General features: G+C 59.8%; 1 protein-coding gene across 1 annotated transcript in view; it reads left to right on the top strand.

Annotated features, from left to right (window-relative positions):
• Nucleotides 1-342: 342 nt before the first annotated feature.
• Nucleotides 343-10690, top strand: part of RAI1 (retinoic acid induced 1) — a 116245-nt gene continuing 105897 nt past the window's right edge. Inside the window, exon 1 of the mRNA XM_034989752.1 lies at nucleotides 343-538. The gene's annotated coding sequence lies outside the window, so the exon portion shown is untranslated. The remainder of the gene's footprint in view (nucleotides 539-10690) is intronic.

Genomic DNA, 10690 nt, shown 5'->3' with positions numbered 1-10690 from the left:
AGTGGGGCGCGCGGGCCGCCAGGGGGTGCTGTCGGGGCGCGCACGGCCCACCTGGCGGCCGGGGCCTCGAGCGAGCGCAGCCAGGCCGCCCGGGAACTTTTTTCCTCCCGCTCTCGCTCTCCTTCTCCCCCCGCGCGTCGCCCGCCCGCCCGCCCGCCCGTTCGCTCTTCCTGTGCGGAGGGGATCGCATTTCCCCGCGGCACCCGCGGACATCAGGCAGGCCCGGCCGGGTGCGCGGCCAGGGCCCGCTCCCCGCGCCGCCGGCTCCCCGCGCCCCCGGGCGCCGCCCCCGCCGCGGCTGGGCTCCGAGAGTCGAGTCGGAGAGCGAGGCGGCGGCGAGGGCGAGAGGCGAGCCGCGCAGGCCGCCCTGCCCGCCGCCCGAGCGCCGGCGCGAGGAGGGGGCGCCGCGGCCCACCTCCTTCCTGCCTGGCCGCGGGCCGGCCGGGCGCCGCGCCCTGACCCCCATGGCCGCCCGGGCCTGCGGGCCGCGAAGTCGCAGCGCCAGACCCAGGGCCCCCGAGTGAGCGCGGGCGCCGAGGTGAGCACCGAGCGCTGGGGCGCGGGGGGCGCTGCCGGGGCAGGGGCGGCGCGAGGCGTCGGGATCCGAGGCAGGGTGAGGAACGGAGGCGGGCTCGGGGGCCGAGCGCGCCGCGGGCCGGGATGTGGGGGTCCGCGAGGTCCCGGCTTTGTGTGGTGTGGGGGTGCGCGAGGTCACCGGATGGCCGTCTGGGGGGCGCGAGCGGCGAGGGTCCGTGTGGCCCCGGGGCTGTGCGTGCGCGGTGGCCCCGAGTGCTGCCGCGAGGGGCGTGGGGACGGGGGGCCACTCGCCCGGCGCCGGGGCGGGAGGGGAGCTTTGTGAGTGCGCCCGGGGTGGGGGCTGGGGAGCCGACTTGTGCGAGTGGGACTCGGGGCCTGGCGTGCGGCACGGCGCGGGAGGCAGGGCGCCAGGGGCGGTGAGGGCCCCGCGTGGGGAGATGGGGCGCGCGGGGCTCTCCGCGGTGCCCCCCACGCGGGCAGCGGCCGGCGCCCGGGCCTGTGCGCAGGCCCCGCGACCCGGCAGGAAGCGGCCCCGGAGGCCCGGGGAGCTCCGACGCGGCCAGGCCCCGGGCGCACGGGCCCTTCGGGGGTGACGTCACGGTCGGGGGCACCGGGCACGCGAGCCCCGAGTCCCCGGACCGCGGCGAGCCGGCCAGCTCCCTGGCCCCGCGCCTTGGAGGCAGGGGCCCCGGGAGGAGGGCGCGGGGGCCGGGCGCCGGGCGGCGTCGCCGAGCGCGGCGGGGGCGAAGGGGTGTCAGGACGCGGGGGGTGACATCTGGAGCCTCGGTCGCGCCGGGGGGCCTTGGAGGAGGGGCGGAGGGGAAGCGAAACATCAGTCAGGCCCGAGGCCGCTGCGTCCCCAGCTTCCTAGGACGCCCGTCTTCCCAGCGAGCCCGTTTCCCTCCTTGGGGCTCTTAGTGCTCCTCCAATCCACGCCGAGGGCCGGAGTGCGGACCCGAGCCGGGCCCTCTCGGGAGCCCGCGATCGGGCGGCGGGGGGGCGGGGGGGGTGGGGGGGAGCGCTGGGGTTTCGGCTCCGAATGGACAAAACCGAGTGTAACAATGCGCTATTGGGGGGCTGGGGGAGGGGAGGCAGCGCGCCTGAATGGCGGACCCGGGCCCTGAGCTTCCCCGCTCGCAGCACTCCCTCCCGCAGCGCCTTTCCCATGCTTTCAGCAGGCTCTGATTCAAGGACCCACGCGGGACCCGCACGGCTCCCTCCCACCCAAAGTGCCGCCCCCCGCACACCCCCCTCCCGCTTCATTTCTCTTCCAACGCAGCGGTGTGTGGAGGATTCAAGGGCATTACATCTGGTTGCAATCCGGTTTCAGGCCGCTGCCAGGCTGTTAAAACCTCGCGCTGACGTCAGAGCAGGGGAATTACTTCTTTTTATTTTATCTTTTTTTAGTTGTCTGCTGCCCTGGGAGGGGAGGCGGGGGTGGGTTAGGCGAGCTCCGAAGTGGAGGCGCCGGCGCCGTGGGAGCCCCAGGCTGGGGGCTCTGCTTCTCTTCCTCCACCCCATCCTCCATACAGACCTTGCCCTGCCTAGGTCAGGCTCAGCCAGGGTGGGGGCAGCTCTCGCTGCGGACTCCGTGGAGGCCCCTCCCGACTGACCACACAGCTGTGTTTCCAGAGGCTTCCCTGGGTTGTGGTCTGGGGATATGGAAGCTGGAAAGGAATCTTGTTTCTCACCCCAACCCTTTGACAGCGGAGGGGGTATATGGGACCCCAGGAGCATCCCTTGGAGCTTTGGGTGACACAGAGGAGTGAGCACAGACCTTCTGGGCTGGGAGAGGCTCCATCCCAGAACTCTGGTGAAGGCTCTCAAAGGCAAAAAGCTTTGGAAGGAAGCAGAGTTATCAAGAGATGACCCAGACCCAGAAGCCAACTCTAGAGTGGGCTGAATAGGACTTTTCCCAAGAGCCAGGAGCCCCTCTGGCTTCTTCCTAAACGGAGGGAACTCATCCACTCAGAAACACCATCTCTCTTCCACTGGACCAGGAGGCCCTTGCAGGCGCCCTCCCCCAGGCGCCCTCCCCCCACCCCCCACCCCCCACCCCATTCCTTGTAGACCCCCAAGTCTAGAGCTATGGTTTTCAAACTCTGCCAGAGACCTGTAGTAAGAAATACATTTTAGGTCACAATTCTCTTCACCGCCACTATATAAAACTGAAACAAAAGTTTAGTGAAATAACTCTTTCCTCTACTTTGTCTGCTGAGCTGATACTTTCTGTTCTAGCCTAGTTGATCTTTTTTTTTTTTTTTTAATACTGGTTGCAACCCACTAAATTGATTTCACAATCCACTAATGGGTCATACCCAGAGTTTGAAAAAACAATCCTACAAAATGAATCTGCCTTCTGTTCATTCCACAAACATTAATTGAGGCCCGACAAGTTCTCTCTTTTTTAATTTCTCAAGTAACACATGGATTCATTCTTATTGTGAAAAATGCAAATAACCCGGAAGTATAGAGAGTAAAAGTGTCTTCCTCAGCCCCCCCACAGGTAACCCCAGTTAAGAGTTTGAATGTATCCTCCTAGACATTTTTGCTACTTGCTTACATATATATATATGTGTGTATGTGTGTGTGTATCATATATGCTGATACTTAGTTTTCTTTTACCCCAAATGAGAATACATCTCAGGCTCTTACTTTTTTTTTTTGGCTCTTTTCTCCTTTCCATTTGTCTTGGGGAGGCCATAGGGTGAGGTGCTCCAGGGCAAGGCTCCTGGCTCCGCCACACACTGAATGAGTTAGTTACCTCTCTGTCTCCGTGTGCTGTCTGCCCAGAGGGATAATGAGGGTACTGGCCTCACAGGACTCTAGTGAAGGTTTAATGAGTTATTCCATGTAAACACATAAAGCTTAGAACAGTGCTTGTCCTGCTAAATGCCGGTTGGCACGGTCACCATTATTAGTACTAGCTTATTTCCATGGCAGTCCATGCATGCATGGTGTTGCTTTTACTTATTTATTTGAGGGAGAGCGTGCAAGCAGGGGGAGAGGGAGAGGGAGAGAGAAAAGCTTCAGATTCCCCACTGGGTGTGGAGCCCAATCCCACGACCCGGAGAGCATGACCTGAGCCAAAATCAAGACTTGGACGCTCAACCAACTGAGCCACCCAGGCGGCCCATCTTGTTGCTTTTAATGGCCACCTGCGGCTGTGAGGTGGATGCCGGCCCCCCCCCCACTTTCGAATGTGTGACTCCACAGGGAGGGACAGGGCGGAGCAATGGACGCTGGGCAGGGTTTCTGTGGGAGAGGTACCTGGGCTCACTGGCCCCAAGGGAACAGGTATTTTCCAAGGACCCACCATTTCTGAGCTCCTGTGCTTCGTGCACCTGCCTCCAGAAAGGTCACACCCCAGTGGGTGACTGAGAGCCAGATAATACCCAAGGGAACCAGCATTGTCATGGGAGCTTGAGCCAGGTTTCGGGCAGGAAGCAGGTCACCCCTGTGAAGGCACCATGTAGGTGTTATGGGGATGATAAGGGCAAGAGTGTAGGGCAGCATCTTTGGGAAGACTTGTCCACGCGGAGAAGAGCAGAGGGAGACTGTGTATGATTCCCTTCCAAGACCAGTGGGACAGATAACTTGAGCTTTAGGATTGCGTCTCGACCAGAGTTGGGAGCTTTACGGAGGCAGGGGCTTCGTGGAAGAGGGGGCTTGGAGCAGGGGCTTCAAGCACAGGTAAGTAAGAACAAGAGGCGCATTCCCGGTGGAGGGAACACTCCAGCAAGTGTTTGGAGGCTGGAACAGACGTGGCGCGTGTCCCGTGGCCAAGAGGGGAGGAACTAGCTCAGAAAGAACGATGACGGAAGAGGCTGGGCTGTTACTGGGGCCTCCCTGGCCTCCCTGCCTCCATCCTGCCCCCTCCCAGCGTGGGCCAGAGTGATCTTTTGGGATCACTACCAGAGTGATCTTTCTCAACCGTAGCAGATGCTTCCAGGGGTTCCTGCTACCTTCTGAATACAGGTCCAGCCATGGTCCTTCCCCCACAGCAGGGGCCCCTTCTCGTGCCCTCTGCCTGCTCTGCCCCATTCAAGCCCCTTCTTTCCCCTCGGGTCACATAGAAGCCTTCTCCCCAGGATTCTGCCATGTGCACGTGTGCCTGCCGCTTCCTAGGATGCCCTTCACCTTCCTCCCTGCCTCCCAAGACCAAAACAGACATCCTGTGTCCTCCTCCTCTGACTTGTGAGGCAGACTGAGTCACCTCCCATTGTCTATACCCGCAGCCTAGCCATAGCATTTATCATGACATTATCGGTAATTCTGTCAGTGTCTGTCCTGCCCACAAGGCTGGAGCATCTAGGCCCGAGAGCACACCTCCCTCCTCTCCTGGCCCCAATGCCAAGGGCGAGGCCTGGAACTCGGGAGACGCTTGGAAATGCTTCCTGGCAGGAAGGGCTAGGTGCGCGGAGCCGGGTGAGAGCCCCGACACGGTTTCTGTGGGCCCCTGTGTGGGCCCCTGAGATCCCCGGCAGCCCCCCGCCCGCGGGATCTTTGCAGATTCTCAGGGCCCTGCTCAGAGGACTCTGTTCTGGCAGACTTCTGAGAGACAAGTGAGGCCAGAGAGGGGCCCAGCACCCCCAGGCTGCTCCCCGAGGGGGCTGGGGAGAAACTGGCTCATCCTGTTTCCCCGGGGATCGAGGAGACCGTGTGAGGCAGAGCTGTGCCCTGTGCCTGGGTGGGTCACTGGGGATCCGAGATTGGAATGTGACACGGCGGGAGGGGAGGGGACAGGGAGGGTGAGTGCCAGGGGCTGGAGGCAAAGACTGCGGCTCTGCTGGCAAAGGAGAGATTTTGTTCTGCTGGTTCTTGAACCCGAGGCAACAGTCCCTGCGTGGTGGTAGGACAGAGGGAGGGAGGGACGGAGGGAAAGGGAAGTGAGGCAGGAGAAGAGAGAAGGGGGGTGGAGAGAGAAACACGGAGGGAGGAGGGAAGGAGATGCTCCTCTTGCTAAATAGTATGCTGAGAATCAGGAAAGGAAATATCCAGGAGTACTAGGGCTCTGACCCTGAACATTCCTTCCTTCCCTCAGCAGACACCCCCTCGGGTTTTTGCCCTCAGCCCCATGCTCACCCTGGGCCCCAGAGACGAACCCGCATGTGGTATGGCCTTCCAGGCCCTCCAAGTCCAAGGGCCAGGTGGGCAGTGAACATCCACTTTCTCTACTGGGTGATCAGGCTCTGGAGCAGGCTCCCGGGGTGCCATGGAGGGGCAGGAACGAGTCCTGTGTGGGGAAACAGAGGCAGCGGGCCGGGGCCAGAGGGGGGGGCACTGGGAGCCACCCATTAGGAGTTGTGGGGACGTCTCCCCTCTGCCCTTAGGCCTCGGTCTCAGCTGTAAACTGGGGGAGTCACCAGCTCAGGGCTAAGAAAGTAGGGGACTGAGTGGAGAGAGCTGACAGAACAGGGACAGGCCCCAGGCTGGGGGTCTTGAGGGAGGACCTGCAGACTGGAGCGGAGCATGGGCCCCCTTTCCTCGAGTCCCCTTCTTGGAGACTATGCCCAGGGCAACACGGTGGGGGAGCAGAAGCACCCGTCCAGAATCAGGAAAAGGTTTAGCTCCAACTGCTGCTCAAGGCCTGTCACCTCCCTGTCCCATCAGAAGGGACAGTAAATGTGGTGCCAGGGTCGGGGTGTTTTAGGATCTGGGAAGCGAGGAGTTCCTGGACTTGGGGTTAGGCCAGCCTGGGTACAGTCCGGCTACGGACTGCCCTCTCTGAGGCTCCATACCCCCACCTTTCAAATGGGCGCCGTCCGCGGCCCCTCCACATCACACGCAGCACACGCGGCCGTTCCTCTTCTTGCCAACGGGCCTAGCACGGGGAATCGATGGCAGCTTTGTACCTCTAAGCCTTCCCGGCCGGCACACGGGCCAAAACCAAGCGGGGTGGGTGAGAAGGAGAGTTTCCTGGCCAGAGCTTCTGTCCCAGTGCCGGGGGTGGACCCCTGAGAAGGCCTCCGGCACGTCGTGACTTTGGCGGCAGCGGATGTGGCTGGGTCACCACACGCTCATTCCCAAATCACAGATGGAGGCCCTGTGGCACCGCAGGGGGCTGGGAACACAGCCGTGGCATCTCTGATACCGTGGCATCGGGGCTGAGCACTCGTACCTGGAGCTTAGCCGCCTCGGTTCAGATCCCAGCTCGGCCACTTCCTAAGCTGGACGAGTTCCTGGTTCCTTTGCTCAGTTGCCTCACCTGTAAGATGGAGAAAGTGATAGCACCTAACCCAGAGGATAGTTGGGTGAGTTAATGAGTTAATGCTCATAAAAGACTGACAACAGCGCCTGGTACAGAGAAGGTGCTAGAGAATGGATCCTCCTTACTGGTTTTGCTTCGTGCCCTGAAGAATCTCACAGAAGGGCTCTGTGCTGGGGGAAGTGTGTCCCAGCCAGGGCTTTCCTGGGAGGGATGACACCCTGGAAGGGAAGGAAAGGGAGTGGCAGGCGCCCCTCCCAGCCCCACCGAGACAGGCCGACTTCTTGAATCAGAGCTTGCCACCTCCGGGCCTTGTTGGACCCTTCCGTGGTGACCCAGAGCTCTTTCTCGGTCAGGGGAGCTCAGCGGGTAAGGCCTGAGGGTAGGGAGGCCCTGCAAGGGCCTTCTTCACTGGGAAAGGCAGGCTGCAGACTAAGAAAGATTTCAGGATCAAGTACGGAAGGAAGCTAACAGCGTTCACTGACTGAGGCATCCTCAGGCGCCGGAGGCCGCCAGACCACATCTGGGTGTCCTTAAGCAGCTCCCTCCAGCGCTCTGAGCCTCGATTTCCTCCCTGATCAAGAACCGAAAATAATAGTACCTACTCCATAGTTTTGTTTTTAAGAAGAGTTTTAAATGAGATGGTGCCCCTAAAGCACTTAGCTGCACTTGGCACATTGCAAAGTGGTGAATCAGTGTCACCTATTTGTAATAAGAAATATTCTCGGAAAATGTAAATGTAAATTGAAAACCTCCTGAAAGATTCTTCTGGGGGGCTTCCACGAGCCTCATGGGACAAAGAATTGTTACAGTGACTGGAGAGACATGGACGCCCAGAGAAGTTTAGCTAACGTAGCAAAGTCACACAGTAATCCAGAGCACAGACGAAGGAGGAGCCAGAACTAGGCCTCAGGCTGGTGCTCTCCAAGGCTTTGAGAGTTATTCTTCCAGCGAATAGTTATGGGCAGTCAGCACTGATATACAGCTGAGGTCACATGGCCCTGTCTTCTGGAAGCTTCTGGTCCCATAGGGCAAATTAAATCTGTACAAGATGATGGTAAGAGGTAAAGAGAGAAAATAAAAACCACCTGTTCTCTTGGGGGGAGGGAGGAGGAGTCCTGCGTTCATTCACTTTGGGAGGGCACTGGGCCAGGGTTAAAGCAGTGGGTCTCCACTGGGGGCGAGTTTGACCCTCTGGAGACAGGTGGGCCATGTCCGGAGACATTTTTGGTTGTCTCAGCTGGGGAGGTACTGGTGTCCAGTGGGTGGAGGCTCGGGATCCTGATGAACATGCTGGTGCACGGAAATAACCCCCACAACACATTATCTGGCCCAAAATGTCACCAGTGCTAAGGGAGGTTGACCACCTGCCCTGGAGAATCGATACCGGCCGAGCAGATGCCGCCCCTGTCCTTTGGAAGCTTCCAGTCTGGTGGATGGGCAGCCGTTAAAGACATGATTGCATAGATGTGGGGTTAATCGTCGTCGTGCTGCAAGCTAAGAAGGTAAAGTGCAGGGGGGAGTAGACTTTGGGGGAGGTCTTTGCAGGTACAGGGCACAGCCCAAGGGAAAGCTAAGAGGCAGACGACCAGGGTGTGTCTGGGGAGACAGCAGAAAATGATCAAGCCTGGGGGGGGAGGCCTCCAGAGGCAGGGAGAAGATAAAGGCCCGTAGGAGCTCTCACCTTCAGCCTGGTTTGAGGGAACCACAACTCCCAGTGTGCTGTACTTTGGGGGACTGAGCCGAGGGGGCCTGCCCAGGCCTAGTGGGACGGGGGCGGGGGGGTGGGGGGAGAAGTGCTGTCCTCCCGTGGGGGCCCAGCCTCCACCCTTTCTCTCATTTGCATCCCTCTGATAGGTGGGAAAGAGAAGCAGGAAAAAGGAAAGAGAGTGAAGAGGAAGAACGTATTTTCATTTCAAACACAGTAGGGGTGGGGGAGGTAGGAAGGAATCTGGTTTAGGATACCTTTGAGACAAGCACAGAAAATCCCCACCATGGCCCGAAATAGCACTAAAAACAGACGTTTTGGCAAATCAGACTTAATTGAGTGGTTCTCTTTTCTTGAGTCCAGCAGGATGTGGACGGAGCTGGCTTTGTTCCCTTAGGGTGACATTGTCCCCTGGGGCCCTCGCCCTGGCTAATTAAACAGAGAGGCCCTGGTCTCCTGGGCAGGACAGGAGCCCGGGGAGCTCAGCCTGGAAGCCCTTGGCCTTAGCCAGAGGGCCAGAGACGGTGACTGGCAGCAGGGCCGGATGGGTGAGAGCAGAGGTGGGAGAGGTCTGTTTCCTCTAAGAAATGGACTCCTGTCTCTCTGGTTGCTGAAAGGGATCACAGAGAAAAGCCATCATTTAAAGAGTGCCTGCTATTTTCGCGGGCATTGGGTGGTCTGTCCTCTCTAAGCCTTATCAACTGCCTGGTACAGATTGTCAAGGAAGCTGAAGCTCAGAGAGGTTAAGTGACCTGCTTGAGGTCACACAGCAACCAAGTGGCGATGCTGAGATTGGAGACGGCATCTGCTGGCTCTAACCTGCTCCTCGTTCACCTCCTCACAGTGGCCACTCATCCAGTCAGCAGAGAATCGCTGGTTGTGAAATGATACTGCAACCTGGTGGGAAGTTTTTAGGGCTTAGAGTGAGACAGAAATGAGCTTAAATCCTGTCTGGGGCAGTTTGTGGCTTTCTCTCTTGGAGCCTTCTGCCATTTGTCAAGCGGGCACAATCATGCCTTTATCCTGAGTTGCTGTAGGGGTTAAACTCTGCATGGAGGGGACAGGAAGGGGAAGAGGGAGGCCCAGGGAGGTTAGGACCTGCCCAGGGCCACCCAGCGTGGCAGGGTACAAAAAAAGAGCCCTGGGTAGAGGGAACCGGGAGAGATTGTTAGATCTTGTGCAGTATCAGTATTGGGTTTCTTTATTTGAACGGGGAGAGAGGGCAGCCCCCACTCTGCAGGTAGAGAAGGTGGTGTGGAATGCGGGTGTTTATTTTTCTTTGCCTGTGAAAGCCCTGTTTCAGCTCAGGCTCATGAGGCTTCCCAAGACACTGCGGAGGGTGCCCGAGGCTACACACTCTGCGGTGCCCACCACGCAGAGGGATCTGCTCAGGTGCCTGCCCAGGGTGGGCACGGAGAGGGCACCTACCACGTAAGGCTCCCGGCGCAGCCTGTAAGCCCTCATCCCAGAGCCTGGGATACCTAGGAACCCCCAGAAAGAGTGAGGGGTGGGGGAGGGCCGAAAAACCAGGGTGTCCCTCTGCCTCCTCCAATTCAGCCCTCCTGGCCCCATTCATCTCCTTATCTCCTGGCAGCCCATGGGCTGCTGGGAAGTCAGGGGCTGCCTTCCTGATTGACGAACAAAACAAGCCTTGCTCACAAAAGGAGAGGGGAGGTTGGCTGGGCCTCTGGGGCTCCCCTCCCCCTGCCCCAGCCCCTGGCTGCAGGCATCTTTCCTGTTGCACCTAGCTGGCACCCTACATTCTGAGAGGCGGCAAGGGGGCTGCAAAACCACTGTGGGTCAGGCTGCCCCAGCTGGGTGCCCTGGCACTGGGGAGGTGGATTCGAGGAATGCTGGGGTGGCTGTGAGGCAGGGCTTGCTGGAATGGCCGCCCCCCCACCCCCTTCCCTTCAGCTGGCTGGGAGGGCAGCTTGGAGAGGAAGCCAGGCCGGCAGGTAGCAGAGAGAAAGACATCGGATCCAGGGGGAGCAGCAGAGAAAGCAAACAAACAGGGCTTTGTGTGGCTGCAGATTGGCGTCTCAGAAGGGAAGCCAGGCCTGTGGTAGTGGGGAGGAGGAGGGACCGGGAGGCCAGGCCATTGCTCTGGGCCAGAGATAGGCGGCTGGACCAGCCCAGGCTAGGCGGCCAGGGAGCAGGGAGTGCCACTGTGTGTGGCCAGGCGTCCGGAGTCACAGCCTGGCTGAGTCCCAGCTCTGCCACTTCACTCCTTAACAGAT

This window comes from Mirounga leonina, unplaced genomic scaffold (genome assembly GCF_011800145.1).
Source record: "Mirounga leonina isolate KUSES-001 unplaced genomic scaffold, KU_Mleo_1.0 Mir_488, whole genome shotgun sequence".
NCBI lineage: Eukaryota > Metazoa > Chordata > Mammalia > Carnivora > Phocidae > Mirounga > Mirounga leonina.
The sequence above is the reverse complement of the archived record's forward strand: the minus strand, read 5'-3'. Positions and strand labels throughout refer to the sequence as shown.